This window comes from Micromys minutus, assembly GCF_963924665.1.
Source record: "Micromys minutus genome assembly, chromosome: 13".
NCBI lineage: Eukaryota > Metazoa > Chordata > Mammalia > Rodentia > Muridae > Micromys > Micromys minutus.
The window spans coordinates 58,897,123-58,918,444 of record NC_137982.1 but is presented as its reverse complement, the minus strand read 5'-3'; the positions used below and the strand labels follow the sequence as shown (position 1 = coordinate 58,918,444).

Genomic DNA, 21,322 nt, shown 5'->3' with positions numbered 1-21,322 from the left:
TAGAGTACATAGGCACAGGGAAAAAATTCCTACACAGAACACCAATGGCTTATGCTCTAAGATCAAGAATCAACAAATGGGAACTCATGAAATTGTAACATTTTTTAGGGATAAGCACACTGTTAAGAAGACAACTTTTAATAATCTGTACATGTATCTTTGTTTTTTTACAATAAAGTTGTAGTAATAAAAGCATAAAAAGTATTATTTTAAAAGAAGAAGAAGAAAGAAAGAAAGAAAGAAAGAAAGGAAGAAAGAAAGAAAGAAAAAAGAAAGAAAGAAAGACAAAACAGCAGCCTACATACTGGGAAAATAGCTTTATCAATTCTACAATTGATAGAGGGTTGATATCCAATATATACAAAGAACTCGGAAAGCTAGACTATAGAGAATTAAATAATCCTATTAAAATGGGGTACAAAGCTAAACAAAAAAATCTCAGCTGAGGAATGTCAAATGGCTGAGAAGCTCCTAAAGAAATGCTCAACATCCCTAATCATCAGAAAAATGCAAATCAAAATAAATCTGAGATTCCACCTCATATCATTTAGAATGGCTAAGTTAAAAAACTCAGGTGACAGCAGATGCTGGTGGGGGTATGGAGAAAAAGGAATTCTCCTCTACCTCTGGTGGGGTTGTATGCTTGTACAACTACTCTGGAAATCAATTGTGTGGTTCCTCATAAAATTGACCATAGTATAACAAGAAAACCCAGCTCTTCCACTCCTTGGTATATACCCCAAAGATACTCCAACATATAACAAGGACACGCCTCAACATGTTTATAGCAGCCTTATTTATAATAGCCAGAAGTTTGAAAGAACCCAGATGTCCTTCAGCAGATGAATGGATACAGAAAGTGTGATAATTTTACACAATGGAGTACTACTCAGACATTAGAATCAATGACTTCATGAAATGTGTAGGCAAATGGATGCAACTAGAGACTATTTTCCTGAGTGAGGTAACCCAGCAACAAATGAACACACATGGTATGCACTCATAATTGGATACTAGCCCCAGAAAACTCTGAATACCCAATACCCAAGAAACAATTCACAGACATTATGAAGCTCAAAAACAAGGAAGCCCAGAATGGGAATGACTCGGGCTTTCTTAGAAAAGAAAACAAAACTCTTATGGGAGGAAATGCAAGGTTAAATAGAGGATAGAGATTGAAGAAAAGATTACTCAGAAGCCACCTTACCTGGGAATCCTTCACATATGTAGTAACCAAATCCAAGCCCAATTGTTGATCTCAAATAGTGCTTACTGGCAGGAACCATACAGAGATGTGATCTCAGGAATTATCCTAGAGTCATATAGGTACAGCTAAGCATGCTCACAGCTAACCATTGGTCTAAACTCAGGAATCTCAATGAGGTTGCTGGTAAATAAACTAAAGAGCTGAAAGCACTTGCAACCTTATGCAATGATAACATTATCAACAAACCAAGCCCTCCAAAAATTTTATGGAGTAAAACACGCCCCTTTTTGAGCACCTTGAGAGATCTATTTATCCAGTTGTGTATGTAGCTGAAGATAGCAGTGTCTCGCATCAATGTGCGAGAAGGCTTTTGTTCCAAGAGAAGGCAAGTTTTCCCAATGTAGGAGAATGACAAGGCAATGGGGTAGAGAGGTGGATCAGAGGGGAGTGCACCTTTGTGTAGGTAACTGGAGGTAGAGGGTGGATGAGAGCAGGGTAGGATAAAAGGAGAACATCTGAAATGTACATACAGAGAGTATCTAGTAAAAAAAGAGAAAAAGAAAAAGAATCAACACATGGGATTTCCTAAAATTGCAAAGTTTCAGTAAGGCAAAGGATACTTTCCAAAGGATAAAAGGGCAACAAACAGATTGGAAAATAATATTTACCAATCCTACCTCTGATAGAGGGCTAGTATCTAATATAAACAAAGAACTCAGGAAGATAGACTCTAGAGAATCAAATAATCCTATTAAAATAGGGTACATACCTAAATAAAGAATTCTCAACGGAGAAATATTGAATTTCAGAGACGCACCTAAAATATGTTCAAAATCCCTAGTTATCAGGGAAATGCAAATCAAAACAACACCGAGATTCTACCTCACACCAGTCACAATGTCAAAGATCAAAAACTCAGGTGACAGCAGATGCTGCATGAATATGGAGAAAGAAAAATACTCCCCCACTGTTTTTGGGTCTATAAACTGGTACCATTCTAGAAATCAGTCTGGAAGTTCCTCAGAAAAATTAGACATAGTACTACCTGAAGACCCAGCTATACCACTTTTGGTCATATACCCAAAAGAAGCTCCTACATCTAACAAGGACACATGCACAACCATGTTCATAACAGCATTATTTATAATAGCTAGAAGCTGGAAAGAACCCAGATGTCCATTGACAGAGGAATGGATATATAAATTGTGGTATATATAGAGAATGGAGGACTACTCAGCTATTAAAAACAACGACTTCATGAAATGCCTAGGCAAATGGATGGAACTTGAAGCAATCATCCTGAGTAATGTAACCCAGCCAAAAAAAAAAAAAAAAAAAAAAAAAAACAAAAAAAAAAAAAACTACTCATAGTGTGTACTCAATTATAAGTGGATACTAGCCCAAAATATTTGGAATATCCTAAAAACAATCCAAAAACTTATGAAGCTCAAAGTGAAGGAATGCCAGAAAGTAGATGCCTTTCTTAGAAGAAAGAACTGTCATGGGAGGAAATAAATAAACAAACAGAGGAGCAGGGATTGGAGAAAAGATCATCCAGAAGTTGTATCACCTGAGGATACACCCCATATGTGCCCAATAAACCAACATGCTATTGCCAATGGGAAGTAGTGCTTATTGGTGAGAACCTAATAATGATGCTTCCTCAGAGGCACTGCTAGAACCATTACTGATACACAGAAGGATGTTTGAAGCTAACCAACAGACTTAACATGAGGACCCAAATGAAGGAACTAGAAAAAGTACTAAGGGAACTGAAAGGGTCTGTAACACCATAGGAAGAACAAAATAATCAACTATCCATATTTTCCACACCTCTCAGGGAATAAAATACCAATTAATGAGTTCCCATGGAAAGATCTGTGGCCAGAGGTACATATGAAGCTGAGGATATCATTTTCTGACATCAATGGGGAAGAGGCCTCTGTTCCATCAAAGGTTTAGGAAATGCCAAAGTGCTGAGTTGGGAGAAAGTGGTTAGGGGAGGGAGCACCTTCTTGGAGGCAATGAGAAGTGGAGGGGGTATAGAATTGTGGGAAAGAGATAACATCTGATATGTAAATGCAGAGAATTTCCAATTTTAAAAAAAAGAAAGGTTTTGTTGTGGACATTTACTTACAATGACTTTTGGGTTAATTCAATGTATTTTTGTTAACAGTTTAATTTAGACAAAGAAACAAAAATATTATTGTTCAACTGATTTTGAAGTATCATGGTTAATCAGCAGAAATCACCTTTACAAATGAATCATTCAGTTGATTTTATCCTTTTCACAAAGATTCCATGGGCCAGTTGAGTCTGAATGCCTCCTAGGTGAAAGAGAATATTCTGTCTTACAACCTCCATAAAAAGTTTGATTTTATATGGAGAAAATAAATGATTTATGTAAAAGCATTTTTAAAATTGAAAAGACTGTCTTCTAAATGTGATTGCCATTTGTATACTCCAAAAGTTCCTCTGACTAATGTAGTTAGTTAGAGACTCTCACTGCTAAGTTGGCTTCCTTTCTGCCTTTCACCTCAGAATTATTTTATTTTATTTTCAGTTCCCTATTCAGAAAATCTTAAACTGTATTTTGACACTCTAGGCATTCTTTACTAAGAGGTTCCTTTTCCCATTTAACTGTTCACAAAACTCAATTCTAAGTCTATCTAGTTTCTTGATTTATAACTTAGAAAGACTAATTTTATCCACCTATTTATCCTACAAAAAGTTGGGGAATATCTATAACCTATTATAATTTTTTTTCCTCTTGTAAGTTCTGACTCAATTTATCACGTTTCCCAATCTTTTTATTATTTTATCTATAGTATCAAATAACTTTGAAAAATGAAGGAATTGTCTGGTTCCTGTGACATGAGTTATTAAAAAAATGGCAAGATTTTTTTTCTACTTTCAAATTCAAAGCTCTATATTCATATTAAACCTAAGAGAAATTTAACAATTTTGAGATCTTGAAAGGTATCTTTTATAGGCTGCAAAACAGACTTCTGGTTTCATTATTTTCCTCTCTAATAATGTTTAGAAATACCTTTCATGTTCACCGCAGGAGATATAATATCTTCCTCCCTCCTGTTCTTCATGCCATAGCTTTGGAATTATATATTCTCTCTTCTTTCTTGCTTTTATATTTCTCTTTCATTATTCATTTTATATTCTTATAGTCTAACCAAACAGTGCAAATTAGATGTATTATAGCCCCTGAAATGTTTTTGATTATCTGAAGAAGGGAAAGTTTGGGTGACAACCCTGCATACAAGGCCATTGCCTTTTACCATTATGTGGTAGCATATTCCCTCTAGAGGGCAGAAAATTTTTCTTTCAACATCCTATGGGAAAGATGCTACCAAAATGTCTTGGGCTGATGAGATTTATAAAGTTTGTCTTCTAACAGGTGAAAAATATTTCTGAATTTGTGACTTCAGAGATACACTACTACAGATTTGTAAATATGTAATTTTACTATGTTTCTATACATTGTATGGCTATATAATTAGTATACTCTACTAGCCACTGCAGCAACAGCATTAAATGCAATAACTCAGTATTCTTTTCAAAATTTACTGTTATGGTAAATATATAGTACTATCCTTGGGAAAAAACAATTGTCTAAAGTCAGTGAATTCCTAATAAAAAATTGTATGTGGTATCAGAACACTTGCACCACATTAGGTAATTTTTTAAATTAATAACAATTGATAAAACCGATGACAATTCATATGGAAATAATAAAAAAAATATTGGCCTTTTTCCTTAAAGAGTTTATTATAATATGTTGTGGAAAAAGATCTATTGCAGAATTTGTTTCTATCAATGAAGTTCTTAATAAAAGTTTTTGCAAATACAAATATGCTAATACAATTTAAATTACTGTATGAAAGTTCATCAATATTGTATAAGAAGAAAAGCGTAAATTTCATATACTATTATTTGCTATTAGTTAATGAGGTGTTAAAATATAAAAACATTTTCATGTAAAGTTGCCAAATGTGATTAAGCTAAGCAAAATCTATTTATGTATATCCAAAACTTAAATACATTATGCCTAGCTAAAATTTAGAGAAAAATATATTAGTGCATAATGACCTTAGTAAAACTCCTGAGAAGTATCCGCTTTATGATGAACAAGTGTAATATTTGTGGGCTAGTGTATATTAAAATATAGGGTGATTACTTTCTATATATGTCTAAAATGAAGTTACAAAGCTTTCACCCTCAGTGAAAGTGAACCTATAATGTACTTTGGAACTTGACTAACTACTTTCCATTTAAAATTCAGTCAGCTATGTCACTGGTGATGCTTAAAATATATGTAATAAAGTTGAAGAAAAATAACATATATGGGGTGCTGTTTATATCTCACTAATTTGCTACTTCCTTACAGAACTTAGGTATTATCAAGTGTAAACCCTTAGAATGAATGATTACATAGTAATGTTTCACAACTGAGAAAACTCGTTAAGAAAATAGACTGTCAATACCTTCTCTGACCAGCAGAAAAGGAGCGAAGACACAGTGTTCTTCTCAATGCGGTTTATTCAGGAACCTTACAACATGTAAGTTAAATCTGTACCCCCTTCTCTCTCTCTTTCTCTCTCTCTTTTCCCACCCCCAAGCACAGTCACTTTTATCCTCTCTCTACTCCACCTCCTCAGTCCATGCTGCCTGGCTGCACTTCATAGGTCCCCATCATCTTGCCTGATCTTACCTCATGTGTGCTCCTGTGCAGCTCCCTCAGTGCAAGTGGATAATCTAGGGGGGGTGGAAGGAGCAGGAGGAAGTCAGGTGCTAGTCACAAGTCTTGGCTGGAGTTTCAAGCGCCATCTTGGGAGAATTAGAATCTTTCTACCTGGACTCTTCAAATCAATGTAGACACAAGGAAGAAGATAGCAAACATTCATTTTCACCAACCTCTATTCTATGGCTTTTCACATTTGCTACTATCCAGATCTCTTCCATCACCTACAATACATACATAGCATGTGGTCACTATTATTTTTGACAAACATAGTCAACTAGAAGTTTGTCCATCTTGTCTGAAACGTTGAGGTAACTACAATTTTCAAGATAATGTTGCATTTTGGGGCTGTTTGTGTGAAGGACATTGAAGTATATTGTAATGTCTGATGAAAACCTGATCAATTGCATTTATTACTACTTTTGGAGAAGTATAGGAACAGCATAGTTCACATACAAATAAAAAAAGAAGTACTAAACAAATAAAACCAAACCAAAACAATATAAATGACAAAAATCATAAACCAAAAATAAGAAAAACTCATAGAACAGACACAGGAGAATATAGCTTAATTAATATTCCCTTTGCATGCCTCTAGAATCAAGAAATCAAATTTCAGTATATATTGTAAAGGTACCCATTCTTGTGGATGTCAACAGTTCATGTTATATGATGTTGTACAGAGCATGAGGCTCTTTAATTCTGAATCATTTAGAAAAATCATTAAGATACTTTTACCTATGTCAATTTTATTTTTCTTCCGTTTGGGATTTTGTCTTAGGTCTCAAAAATTATGAATATAATTGCCATATACTACCCATGAAATATAAAAATCCTTAACAAATTAATTATTGTAAAATATATTTACAACCTGATTGAAATTAACAGTAATAGAGAAGAATCTTCCATTCAAAATGCAATACATAAATTTCACTGGAAACAATAAAAAAATTCTATATCTTAACAAACACTGAATTTATCTTAAAGAACAATAAACACTAAACATGGTAAATTTTCCACTGTCTGTGTACAGAAATTTTCTTGACTGAAGCTTGAAGAATAATGTCACATGAAATAAAAAAAAATGATAAAGAAGTGAGACAACAAATTTCATTAAGACAATTATTTTTAATTTAATTCTGTGATTTGTCATTTATTTTAAATAAGTTGTATTTATAAAATGAATGCATAAAAAAGCTAAATTCATTGTTAACATTTACAATATATAGAATGATGGTAAAAAAAGTTTTCATAAGTTATATAGTCTATGAAATGGTTAAAATTATATAGCATTTGATCATAAATTATCCTATATGTGAAGGTATTTATCCCTCAAATGTGTATATACAGATAATGTAAAATACCTTACTATTTGAATGTAATTAAGAGAATATGAAAAATCTAAAGTATGATCTTCATAATTATAAAAAACTGCACATTGAGATATTTAGTAGTTACTATAAAGAAACATTCTTTTCTGTTTCTACATAACATTTAACACATACCATGAAGATTGTTTGACAACACTAGCAGATTTTGTGCAGGTTATTGGATTTTTTTTTTTTGTTATTTCAAGGTACAATTCTTAGACATAAGTATACTATCAATTGTAAATATAGCTAATACATATGTAACATATATGGAAAGTAGGAATTTTATAAAATGTGTGGGTTAGGTAATTTCATCACTGCCAATGGTAATCATATTATTACCAATAGAGAAAAAAAACATTACATAGGTTATCATTACCATTTTTTTCTATGAAACAATAAGAGAAATAATAAAAGATAGCACACATTTTATTTTATATTAGTTGAACTGCAAAATTAATCAGAACCATACAAAATTTTGCAAGTTTGTGACAGAGAGTTCTGTGGAGAGTTATTAATTTCATAACTTAAAAGAGAAAAGGTTTCTTGAAAGTAAAAAGGACATTGAAACTGAAGACATAGACTGAAAAACAATTGTTTAATAATAAATTGAATATTTTTATGATAAATAAATATATTTGCTTAAAATAATGCAACACACCATGTGGTAAAACTGGTTTCTTTATCTTTTGCACATGACATATATCATCTGGTTTTCTTCTTATTCATGAATCATGCATCTGAATACCAATGTGACTGAGGTTATTCTTCTTGGCCTGACACAGGATCCCAGTAGGAAAACATAGTGTTTGCTATTTTTCTGTTGTTTTACATGGGGGCATTACTAGGAAACTTGTTTATCATTGTTACAATCAAGACAAGCCAGGTCCTTGGGAATCCCATGTACTTCTTTCTGTTCTACTTATCCTTGTCTGACACCCTCTCCTCTACAACCATAGCCCCTAGAACAATTGTAGATTCCTTGCTGAAGGAAGCCTCTATCTCTTTTACTGAATGCATAATCCAAGTTTTTACATTTCATTTCTTTGGTTGTCTTGAAATCTTTACCCTCATTCTCATGGCTGTTGACCACTATATGGCCATCAGTAAGCTACTGCACACATGACCATTATGAGCTGCAAGGTCTGTGGGATGTTGGTGGCCAGAGCCTGGGTGGGATCCTGTATGCATTCTTTAGTTCAGATATTTCTCACCTTGAGTCCCAATGTGATTAATCACTTTTTCTGTGACTTGCAGCCACTATTGAAGTTTGCCTGTATAGATATATACATGATGAACTTTATTCTGGTGTCCAACAGTGGAGCTATTTGTACAGTGAGTTTTCTTGTGCTGATGCTTTCCTATGTCATTACTCTTCATTCCCTAAGAAACTACAGTGCTGAGGGGAAAATAAAAGCTCTATTCACCTGCATATCCCACATTATTGTGGTAATTCTTTTCTTTGGACCTTGCCTCTTTATATACACACGTCCTGCAACAACATTCCTTTTAGATGAGATGATATCTATATTTTATTCAATTGGGACACCTTTTCTCAATCTTCTGATTTACACACTGAGAAATACAGAAGTGAAAAATGCCATGAAGAAGTTATGGATTAAGGAAGTCGTCTCATGATCAAAAGTAATTGGGATCTCCAGTAATTTTTTATATTTAGCATTACATTAGATATCAATAAAATGTTTTATTATTAGTTTGATATATTCTTAGGGAATGGTGACTATAAGTTTATATAATAAACAGACTATGTAAAACATACTTTTTGAGTTAATTTTATATGGTAGGAAAAATCATGAAATGCTAATACATATGGCATCCTTGGTCCTTCATCATATTTGATACTGTGTCTCTTGCTTTCTACCCTTTCTTTCCCAACACCACTTGTCTTTGATTGTATTTTCTGTCCACCTTCCTGTTGACTTCTGAAGTTTCCTTCCTGATAACCATTTATGTATATATTTACATCTTCTATTCAAAGCTCGATCAGGATTATCTCTCCAGTTATTCCTTATTTTAATTGATTTTTTATATGTGATTTTAATGTAAGTTCAACCTTTTGTTCTTTCCTTGGGGTTGCAAATTTTTTCAGCTTCTTCAGTGCTTTCTCTATCTCCTTTACTGGGGTCCCCATTGTCCATCCAAAGGTTAGCTACAAGTATCCTCCTCTGTATTTCTAAGGCTCTGGCAGAGCCTCTGAGGGGCATCCATATCAGGCTCCAGCCAGTAAGCACTTGTTGACATTAGCAATAATTAGTAGCTGTATATGGGATGAATCTCCAGGTGAGTCAGTTTCTGGATGATCTTTTCTTCAATTCCTGCTCCTCTATTTGTTTGTTATTTTTCCCATGAGTGCTTTTTCTCCTTTGTAAGAAGGACTGGAGTATCCACCTTCTGGTCTTCCTTCTTTTTTAGCTAACTATTAAGATTTATCTTGGAATCAATAGAACAATGACTTTAAAGTAGGGTATGTCAATGTATAAGAAGATTAAACAAAATCAAAATGTTTTAAATCAGAATTTTCAATTTTGATTTTTAATATGTGTCTTTATTTTTTCTTACAACTTTAAAGAAGAGAGATACATGTAGAGATTTTTAAAAAGAATTTTGGCAATTCTTTTAGAGGTTTGATAACATGAATTGAAATCCCACTAGTTACCATAAGCATTAAGTACATGTAGAACAGAATATAACATGGAAGCAGACAGAGTTTTCTTGGTGTGTATAGAGTATAGATAATGGTCTTTGAATACCAAAAATTGCCACTAGACTGTATTCCTAGATCTTGGATTATTATTGATTTAAGGTCTAGGTGTACCACACTCTGAGAGGATGCTATACACTATTTTTTTTTTTTCTAAGAAGGACTGAGGCTTTCACTATTTGGCCTTTGTTATTCTTGAGCTTCATATGGCCTGCGAGTTGTTTCTGACCTATTCAGAGCTTTCTGGGGCTAGAATATAATTATCAATGACTGCATATTATGCCTGATCTTTTGTGATGGGGTTACCTCACTCAGGATGATATTTTCTAGATGCATCCATTCAATTTTGAAACAGAAATGTTTTATTTCAGATATAAATTATTTTTGTGAATTTTGAATTAAATTCTGAAGAAAATAATAGTAGTAAAAAAGCAGACATTTTTATATTAGAGAATAGTATTAATTTATCATTAACATTCCAATAGTATAGAATAATGCTAAGATAAACATTTGCATAATTTTAATATTTTCTTGTGTATTTTTTTGGTTAAAAAGTAATTTTTCATCTTGCAACTTTTCGCTAATTTCCTAAACTATTAAATTGGATAACAAACATTATATCAATTTTGCTTCATGTGAAACTACAAATTTTTTTCATATTCTTTTTCCTATTACATGAATACTTTTTTCATGAGTACCTCTGATTGAACATATATCACTTGCTCTACCATTGATACATAATTAACCTTAAGTTTAATTTAGCCCAAAATAATAATCGTAATTTTGGGGGGCATGTGTTTTTGAAATCTCTAAAATTTACAGTAAACTATAGTGATGAGCATGTTATATACCTCTTCCTTATACATTTTTTAAGTTTCAGTCTTAATTAATCTTGATCATATTGTCATAATGAAATACGTACTGATTGACTCTGTTGTTGCAGGATTGTCAGGTTTAAGATCTTGTTAACAGAAGCATATTTGATCCAGTCTCTCTTACAAAATAAAAATTAATAATGTACATTAAATATAGATATATACTTACCTATTTTATTTTATTATTAAAGTGTTAAGATTATTTTACTCCATGTATGTGCCTGGTATTCACACAGACATCAGATGAGCAAATCAGATACCTGGAATTGGAGTTGTAGATGGTTTTGAACACCAATATGGATGCTAAGAATTATATTTGGATCTTCTGCAAAATACAGCATGAGCTCTTAAACACTGAGTCATCTCTCCAGTTCAGTATATAACTTCATTGTCCCATACTACTTGAGGACAAACGGCAAGCATACCTCCACAATGTCTGTTTGTTGTCACACATCTCTTTTAGACTGTAATGCTACACAAAATCATTTATAGCATATTGCAATAAAATAAAAATAAGACTGAATATGAAACTTCAGTAAGTATATTGGTTGAAGTTAACAGTTGAATGAGCCAACGGATAGAGAACTGAGAGTGAATGAAAACACTGGTAAAAGTAAATTATGGCTTTGACCTGATAAACTATTTCATATCCATTGGACTGTCAAAAATAGCTTCCTATTTATTCTTTGAAAGAGGAATATGTTTTGTACATTTATACAATGCAGTTCCCTCTGCAACTTGTCATGCAGTAGTATAACAGTGTTTGCTTCCCACTTATTGCTTCCAACAGCAACCCATTCTTGTATAGAAAAGTATAGACTTGCATTACATAGTCATAAGTCATCGCATTAAATAATAGGAGGTATCTAGTATGTAGAGGTAGGAATTTGATAGATCTTCAGTATAGGGGTGAGTTATAAAGGTTTTCAGAGAGGCTGTCAGAATACAAGGCTAGAGAAAAAATTGATATGACACACCCAGATATGACTTTAGACTGGATATAACTGTGCTTCCCTCAATTGTCCCTAAATAACAATGGGATGAATTCTTATCTCTTTACCTCAGTTTGTGACCTTATTTATCAAAAGAGATATTAATGTTAAATCAGTCCATAGTGTGAAATTAGAGATAGACCTATTGAGAGAAATGCCAGATGCAAATGAAATCTGATTAAAATATTTTTTTTTTTTTACAAATGAAAGAACATCCACATAGGCCAATAAACTCTCATAATTTAGAAGATACATTCCACAGGTTCTCTTCAAAAATCTTCAGCACGAAACTTTCCCACTGCTAGTGTGATCTCAGATGTTAGCCTTTGAAACTTTGAGAAAATAAATTCTTATCCTCTGAACCTCATGGTAGTAGGGACATCCTTGGAAAGTCATAGGAATAATTTGTGGGAGTCATTTTTGCCTACTTCTGTGAAAGCCTGACTGTCAAGCAGAGTCATGCAAGAAAAATATGGTGGCATATTTACAGGCTGACTGATACATGGAGTAATACGAGGAGCTACGCTTAAAACTCAAGGTAAGAGACTGAAGAGTATTCAATTTTTGTGGACAAAACAGGGAGACCTCTGTGTAGGTACAGATATTTTATGTACTTCAGCAATTGTTTCTGCCAGCTTGTGACTTCATTTCCAATGATACTGAAAGTATATAAATGGTTTGAGAAATTTATTAGTCACTGCTGTGGTATAAACTTTTAGCTCTCCTAATTTATCACTTTTGTCTTTCATATAATTATCCTCATTCCCTACTTAAAGGACTGTTTGACTTGACAACAGAAGGACATGTGCAAAAATTCTTTTGCTATTCTTGGGAAAGGGCAGTTATTGTAAAATAGAGGAGGATGACATTATTTTCAAATTATGTCTATAAAACATAATAATAAATACTTAAAGAACAGAAACACATATTTAATATATGTAAGTTTGACATAGTCTTACTAGTAAAATATTTTAGCAAAGTCAAAGATTTTCTTTAATGAGTTGTTCTTTGCTCAGTCTGGCCAGATAACTTGCTGCTATCTCTTTTGAAACAATAAGCATCATGCAATTAAATAAGTCAAAAGATTTACATTAAGAAATTTTTCTTGTAAAATCCAAACACAAATTTATAGTAATATGGGAGTTTGATATTGTAACTTTTTTTCTCAAAAAACAATTTAAACAATTTTCTAATTATGCTGGAGAGTTGGCTCAGTGTTTAAGAGCACTGGCTACCCTTCTAGAGGTCTGGAGTTCAAATCTCAGCAACAATATGGTGGCTCAAAACCAACTGTAATGATGTATGATACTCTTTTCTAGTGTGTCTTAAGACAAATGGGATGTAATGAGATTGCAAAGTTTCTGTAAGGCTACGGACACTGTCAAGAAAATAAAAGGCAACCAACAGAATGGGAAAAGATCTTTACCAATCTGACATCATAAAGAGGCCTAAAATCCAAGGTATACAAAGAACTCAAGAAGTTAAACACCAGAAAATCAAACAACCCTATTAAAAATGGTATACAGAGGTAAACAAAAATTCTCAATTGTGGAATATCAAATGGCTGAAAAGCATCTAAGGAAGTGCTTGTCATCATTAGCCATCAGGGAAATGCAAATCAAAACAACAATGAGATTCCTCCTCACACCCACCAGAATGGCTAAGTTGAAAAATTCAAATTACAGCAGATACTGATGAAGATTCCAGAAAGAGAAACACTTCTCCACTGTTGGTGGGGTGGTAAACTGTTACAACCACTCTGGATATGACTCTGGAGATTCCTCAGAATATTGGACATAGTACTACCTGAAGACCCAGCTATCCCACTTTTGGAAATATACCCCAGGTAAGCTCCAACATACAACAAAGACACATGCACCACAATGTTCATTGCAGCCCTATTTATAATAGGAGAACCTGGAAAGAACCCAGATATCCTTCAGTAGATGAATGGATACAAAATTGTGGTATATTTACACAATGGAGTACTACTCAGCTCTCAGAAACAATGACTTTATGAAGTTTCTAAGAAAATGGATATGTCTAGAGAATATCATCATGAGTGTGATAACCCAGTCACAAAAGAACAGATGTAATATGCATTCACAGATAATTGGATACTAACTCCAGAAAGTTCTGAACACCCCAGAAACAACTCACAGACTATATGAAGTTCGAGGAAAAGCATAGACCAAAAACAGAAAAAAAAAAAGAAAAGAAAAAACATTATGCTTAATCTTACACACCAAGAAAACTTTAACTATTTCCAGGTTACATCTCATTTTACATGTACTTTATGCTTATTATAACTAGTATGATTTTAATGCATACTATCAAACCTTTAAAAAAATAAGTACTGAGAAAATGTATTCATATAATTTTATGTGAAAATGCTTAAAATCTGTACATTTATCTTTTTTTAAAAAAATAAAGTTGTTCAATTAAAAAAAGTTAAACATGAGTAGTTGAAATAAACATGAGTTTATTTTTTACATATTTTTCTCAGAATTTCCTTGGGAAAAGTCTAGTGGTAATTCATCCAAGTTCCTCCAATGCCCTTAAATTCTGTTCTACTGGACAGCAGTTTCTCCAGAAATTTTGAGCATTGCACAATTGGTCTTGAAGCTTCATCATTAAGAGAAGGATGGACAACAGTTCTGGATGCTGCTCTTATTTTTTACATGAATCTAATCTTCCTCTTGTTTTCACTTTCAGTTTTCACAGTGTAAGTGCTAAAGACATCATTTAAGTACACTTTGACAAATATAGACAACATACTCCTAATTGTTTCAGTGTATCTGGTTTAAGGTGGAGATCTCTGATCCACTTACACTTGAGCTTTGTAAAAGGAGATAAGAAAGGGTTTATTTTCATTCTTTTGCATGCTGAGTGACAGTTGGACCAGCAGCATTTGTTGAATAGGCTTCCTTTTTCCATTGAATGTTTACAACTCCTTTGTCAAAAATCAGGTGACCATATAGGTAAGGGCTCATTTCTGGATCTTCTATTCCATTGATCCACATGCCTATTCTGTACCAGTACCATGCAGTTTTCAGGACAATTGTCTTGTAGTATAGCTTGAGGTCAGGGATAGTGATTCCCACAGATGTTTTCTTGTTGTTGAGGGTGGATTTTACTATTCTAGGTCTTTCTTTTGTTCTTCCAGATGAAATTGGACATTGATCTTTCCAACACAATGAAGAATTGGGTTGGAATTTTTTGGGTATTGCATTGAATCTGTAGATTGCTTTTGGTAGGATGGCCATTTATAAAATGTCGATCCTTCCAATCCATGAGCATGGAAGATCTTTCCATTTTCTGAGACCTTGCTCAATTTCTTTCTTTAGACGTTTGATGTTCTTGTCATACAGTTCCTTCACTTGCTTAGTGAGAGTCACACCAAGGTATTTCATAGTTTTTGTGACTATTGTGAAGGGTATCTTTTCCCTAATTTCTTTCTCCACACGTTTGTTTTTTGAGTATAGGAAGGCCACTGATTTGTTTGAGTTAATTTTGTATCCAGCCAGTTTGCTGAACTTGTTTATCAGCTATAGGAGTTCTCTGGTGGAATTTGTGCGTTCATTTAAGTACACTATCATGTCATCTGCAAATAGTGATGTTTTTACCTCTTCCTTCCGACTTGTATCCCTTTGATCTCTTTTTGCTGTCAAATTGCTCCAGCCAGGACTTCCAGTACTATGTTGAATACGTAGGGGGAGACTGGGCAGCCTTGTTGAGTCCCTGATTTTAGTGGAATTGCTTCAAGTTTCACACAGTTAAGTTCGATATTCGCTCTTGGATTGCTGTATATTACTTTCATTATGTTTAGGTATGGACCTTGGATTCCTGTTCTTTCTAGGACTTTTAACATGAAGGGGTATTGAATTTTGTCAAATGCTTTCTCAGCATCTCATGAGATGACCATGTGATTTTTTTTCTATCAGTTTGTTTATATGGTCGATTATGTTGATGGATTTCCTTATACTTAACTATCCCTGCATCCCAGGGATGAAGCCTACTTGGTCATGGTGAATGATCCTTTTGATGTGTTCTTGGATTCTGTTTGCAAGGATTTTGTTGAATATTTTTGCATCAATGTTCATAAGTGAGATTGGTCTGAAGTACTCTTTCCTTGTAGGGTCTTTGTGTGGTTTAGGAACGAAGGTTATTGTAGCCTCAAAATATGAGTTAGGTAGTGTTCCATCTTATTCTATCTTGTGGAATAATTTGGAGAGTATTGGTGTTATGTCTGCAATAAATGTCTGATAAAATTCTTCACTGAACTCGTCTGGACCAGGGCTTTATTTGGTTGGGAGGCTTTTGATGACTTCTTTTATTTCTTTAGGTGTTATGGATTATTTAGATGGTTTACCTGGTCCTGGTTTAACTTTAGGATCTTGTATCTGTCTAAGAATTTATCCATTTCCTGCAGATATTCCAACTTCGTGGAGTATAGGCTTTTGTAGTAGGATCTGATGATTTCTTGAATTTCCTCAGTTTCAGTTGTTATGTCTCCACTTTTTTTTTCTGATTTTGTTAATTTGTATACTCTCTCTTTGCCTTCTAGTTAGTCTGGCTAGGGGTTTATGAATCCTCTTCTTTTTCTCAAAGAACCAGCTCTTGGTTTTGTTGGTTCTTTCGATGGTTTCTTTTGTTTCTATTTGGTCTATTTCTGCCCTAATTTTGATTACTTCTTGCCATCTACTACTCTTGGTTGTATCTGCTTCCTTTTGTTCTAAAGCTATTAGCTGTGCTGTCAAGTTGACTATGTACGCTCTCTCCAGTTTCTTTTTGGAAGCGCTTAAGGCTATGAGTACTGGTTTCCTCTCAGTACTGCTTTCATTGCACCCCATAGGTTTCATTATGTTGTGTTTTTATTTTCATTAAATTCTAAAAAATCCTTAATTTCTTTCTTTATTTGATCCTGCTATCGTTTAACAGAGCGTTGTTTAGTTTCTTTGTATATGTGGGGTTTTTGTTGTCTTTGTTGTTGTTTAAGACCAGCCTTAGACCATGGTGAACTGAGAGGATGCATGGGAGTATTTCAATCTTTTTATATCGATTGAGGCTCGTTCTGTGTCCAATTATGTGGTCAATTTTCCGGAGGTGCCATGGGGTGCTGAGAAGAAGGTGTATTCTTTTACTTTAGAATGATATGTTCTGTAGATATCTATTAATTCCAGTTGGTTCATAGTCTCTGCTAGTTTTACAGTGTCCTTGTTCAGTTTCTGTTTCCATGATCTCTCCATTAGTGAGAGTGAGGTATTAAAGTCTCCCACTTTTATTGTGTGGGGTTAAATGTATTTTTGAGCTTTAGTAGGGTTTCTTTTGTAAATGTTGGTGCTTTTGTATTTGGAGAATATATGTTAAGGATTGAGAGTTCCTCCTGACATGAGGAAATGTGTCCTTCCTTATTTTTTTTCATAACTTTGGTTGGAAAATTACTTCATTTGATATTAGAATAGCCACTCCAGCTTGCTTTTTGGGGCTGTTTGCTTGGACATTTTTTTCCAACCTTTTACTCTGAAATATTGTTTGTCTTTGTCTCTCATATGAGTTTCCTGTATGCATCAAAATGCTGGATTTTTTTAATGTATCCTGTTTGATAGTCTATGGCTCTTTATTGGGGAGTGGAGGCCATTTATGTTAATAGATATCAAGGAATAGTGGTTTCTGTTTCCTGCTATTATTGCTTTTGTAGGTTGAGTTGTGTCTGTGTCTTTTTCTTCTTTTTGTTTTCTTGCTTAGGAGTTTTCTTATTTTTACTAGGATGTAGTTCCCCTCATTGTATTGGGTTTTCCACCTATAATTTGTTGTAGTGCTGGGTTTGTGGTCAGATATTGTGTAAATTTTGATTTGTCTTGAAATATCTTCATCTCTCCATCTATGGTGATTGATGGTTTTGCTGGGTATAGCAGCTTGGGCTGTCAATTTTGCTCTTTTACGGTCTGCATGATATCTGTCCAGGTTCTTCTGGATTTCATAGTCTTTGTTGAGAAATCGGGTGTGATTCTGATTGGTCTGCCTTTATATGTTACATGACCGGTTTCCCTTACTGCTTTTAGTATTCTTTCTTTGCTTTGTGCACTTGGTGTATTGACTATTAAGTGTCGGGAGAAATTTCTTTTCTGGTCCAACCTATTTGGAGTTCTGAAGGGTTCTTTTATGCTCGTGGTCATCTCATTCTTAAGGGTAGGGAAATTTTCTTCTACAATTTTGTCGACGATATTTACTGTGCCTGTTAGTTGATATTCTTCTCCCTCTTCTATTCCTATTATCCTTAGGTTTTGTCTTCTCATTGTGTCCTGGATCTCCTGGACATTTTGTGTTAGCAGCTTTTTGTTATTTGCATCTTCTCTGGCTGTTTTGTTTATGTTTACAATGTTGTCTTCGGCCCCCGAGATTCTCTCTTTCATCACTTGTAGTCTATTTGAAATGCTTGCTTCTGTGACTCCTGTTTTCTTTTTTAGGTGTTCTACCTCTAGGTTTATCTCTTTTAGAGTTTTCTTTATTGTGTCAATTTCCATTTTAAATTACTTCTTCCATTCCTTCATCTCTTTGGTTCTGTTTTCCTCTTTTTCTTTGAGTTCTTTAACTGATTTTCTTATTTCCAGTTTAAAAGCTTCTGATTATTTTTTCTTTTTCTTGAATTCTTTTTTAAGGATCTCTATCATCGTCTTGAGGTATATTTTTATGTCTTCGTCTTCTCTTTCTGGAGTGTTTGGCATTCCAATATTTGCTGTGATGGGAGAGTTGCATACTTGTGTTGCCAGGTTGTCTTGGTTTCCTTGGGATATGCTCTTTCACTTACCTCTTGCCATCTTGTTTTCAGTGATATGTTCTTGCCTTTCCCTTGTACCTGGTCTTTGTCCCTTGATCTCTGCTGGTTCAGGTGGTGAACAGAGTTCCCAATGCTGGGTTCTTTGTCCCTGGATCAGGCAGGGCAGGGGCATGCTGTGTGCCACCTGGTGGGAACAGAGGTTCGAATGAATATTCTTATTTTTAATTGTTCTTTAAAATTTTAATTTATGTGTCAACAACTTTGAACAATAGACATTGATGTTTAGTTTACATTTACATTATTTTAGTTTTTTGACTGGAACTTTTCTCATTTGTTACTTTCAGATATTTTGGGAACTATTAGGAGAGACTCTTTTAACTTGAGATCAATGGTAGTACATGAACAAATTCACAAGTTTCTATCCATAATCTTTTTCTGTTTTAACTGTATTTTCCTGAAAATTTACTTGTACTACCATATAGTGCAAAAGGCACTGATCTTTCAGTGTTTTAATTATTTGAATAATTTTGACATTTTCACTCATAAATAAGGTTGGTTAATTCATTTAGTTTTATAAAGCTGTCTTGAATTAAACATATATGTGAGCCATTTTAGAACAGTTATTAGAGTTATAGAAAATTAATATGAAAAGAAAGAAATGTTCATATTTTTCACTGATATATTTTAAGTTTCTTTTTCATCATACACATGAAGAGAATCTGGTAAAGTAAACAGGTATGGCTTAATTTAAAGACAAATTTTGTTTAAACAGGTGGAATTAAAGCTGTCCTTTAGATGTATGCTCTGTCTCTGAAGGAAGTAACATCTAAAGTGATGCCAGAATATGAGGAATTGCTGCTAACACTGTGGGCCTCCTGACGAGACTGTAAAGTGAACTGGTAAACATGATGAAATCTAGTAAGTCATAGTCTCTTTGCATCTTTGACAAGATCACACACTCTACTGCAAGACTGCTAGTTGCTCCTTATCACATTTTATTATTCTTTTCAATTATGATAGGTTTCAATGGCACCTCTGAGAATACTATAAAGATGCTCAATAATGTGACATGTTTAGTGCACTGAAGTAATGAACAAGCACACACTTTCAGTATTTTGATATTTTAATTATTATGAAGGACTAAGAATTAGAATAATCTTTTTAGCAAAAAATGTATCATGATGTCAACTTGTGAATTCATGTCTCAATTTGGAACTTAGAGTCTATGTTTAACTTTTAAAGTATCTACCTTATTTCTAATAAGAATTTCTCCAGTGGCTAAAAGTATTTTATTATGTTCATTACAATTTATTAGTTGTTCTCCATGAATCTGTTCTCATGAATGAATTTACTATACTTTCAGTGATTGCATACATCTTACTTACATACTTACTAGATAGAAATGACTTTGAAACAAGTAGAAGAATATGAGAAACCAAGGTTTCAGGAATAGGCTGTTCTCTACCTAAATAATTAGGCATGAAGAAGAGATGGGATTTGGAATTTTCACAGAATTTATCTTTCTGGGAATTTTCCAAAATGAAAATGTTAAACAATGTGTGCTCTGTTGTTCTTGCTTTGTTATCTTGCAATTCTCTGTGAAATCTGGTTGTTTTTATTACTATCAGGAGCAGCCACCTTAGTGAGCAGCCAATGTATTTTTTTTTCTTAGCTACTTATCTTTCATGGATGTCTGTTTTACTTCAACTTATAAACTTATTTGTATAATGTAACATGATCTCTTACAATGGCTGCATAGCCCAGATGTTTTATGCCCACTACTTTGGTGACACTGAGATGTTTATTTTGGTTGCCATGGCCTATGATACCTTTGCAGACCCCTTTACTACATGATCACCATGAGCAGACAAGTATATTACAATCTTGTGATAGCCTCAGTTATTGGTGCTTTAATACACTCACTTGTACCTGTTTTTATTATTATCAGACTTTCCTTTTGTGGCACCAATGAAATAGACCACTATTTTTGTGATATATTACCCATGCTAAAGCTGGCCAGCAATGACACAAGACTTCTAGTGATTATAATTATTACCACTACAGGAGTTATGTCCATTTTGACATTTCTTGCCTTGGTCATTTCTTACATCATCTTTTTGTCCATCTTGAGGAATAGGTTATCAGAAGGCTGCTGCAAAGCTCTTCTTACCTGTGGCTCACATATCACTGTTTTGTTCATGTTCTTCTTGCCACTCATCTTTACCTATGTCCCATTGGGTGTTTCTGTTGGGTATGACAAAGTGTTTGCTCTGTTTTATACCATGATTGCCCCATTATTCAACCCTCTCATCTACACTCTGAGAAATACAGACATGAAGAATGCCATGAGGAAGGTGTAGTGCCAAGACAGAGTGCTTGAAACAAAGTGAAGCCTCTGCTTGTGAATATTTTTTATCAGTCTTACATTATCTAAAGAATAAATTTGAGCAGCACAGAATAATAACTTGACTTTGCCAAATCAACAAAAATATCAAGTTCCAGGAAGATAAGACCCAATGTCATGAGGACTGTGTATATGAATGAATCAATTAATTATTTTCCATTTTAGATTAATGAAATATATTTTTCTTCATTATATAGATGTAATGACTATGGTTA

The 21,322-nt window shown here is 33.8% G+C and overlaps 2 pseudogenes across 2 annotated transcripts; both read left to right on the top strand.

Annotated features, from left to right (window-relative positions):
• The first annotated feature begins 8,067 nt into the window (after nucleotides 1-8,067).
• LOC308429258 (olfactory receptor 4C16-like) lies at nucleotides 8,068-8,971 on the top strand (annotated as a pseudogene). Its single transcript has one exon. The product of its transcript is annotated as an olfactory receptor 4C16-like (transcript).
• An 11,222-nt stretch (nucleotides 8,972-20,193) lies between these two features.
• LOC308429257 (olfactory receptor 4P4-like) lies at nucleotides 20,194-21,093 on the top strand (annotated as a pseudogene). The gene has a single exon. The product of its transcript is annotated as an olfactory receptor 4P4-like (transcript).
• The last annotated feature ends 229 nt before the right edge of the window (nucleotides 21,094-21,322 follow it).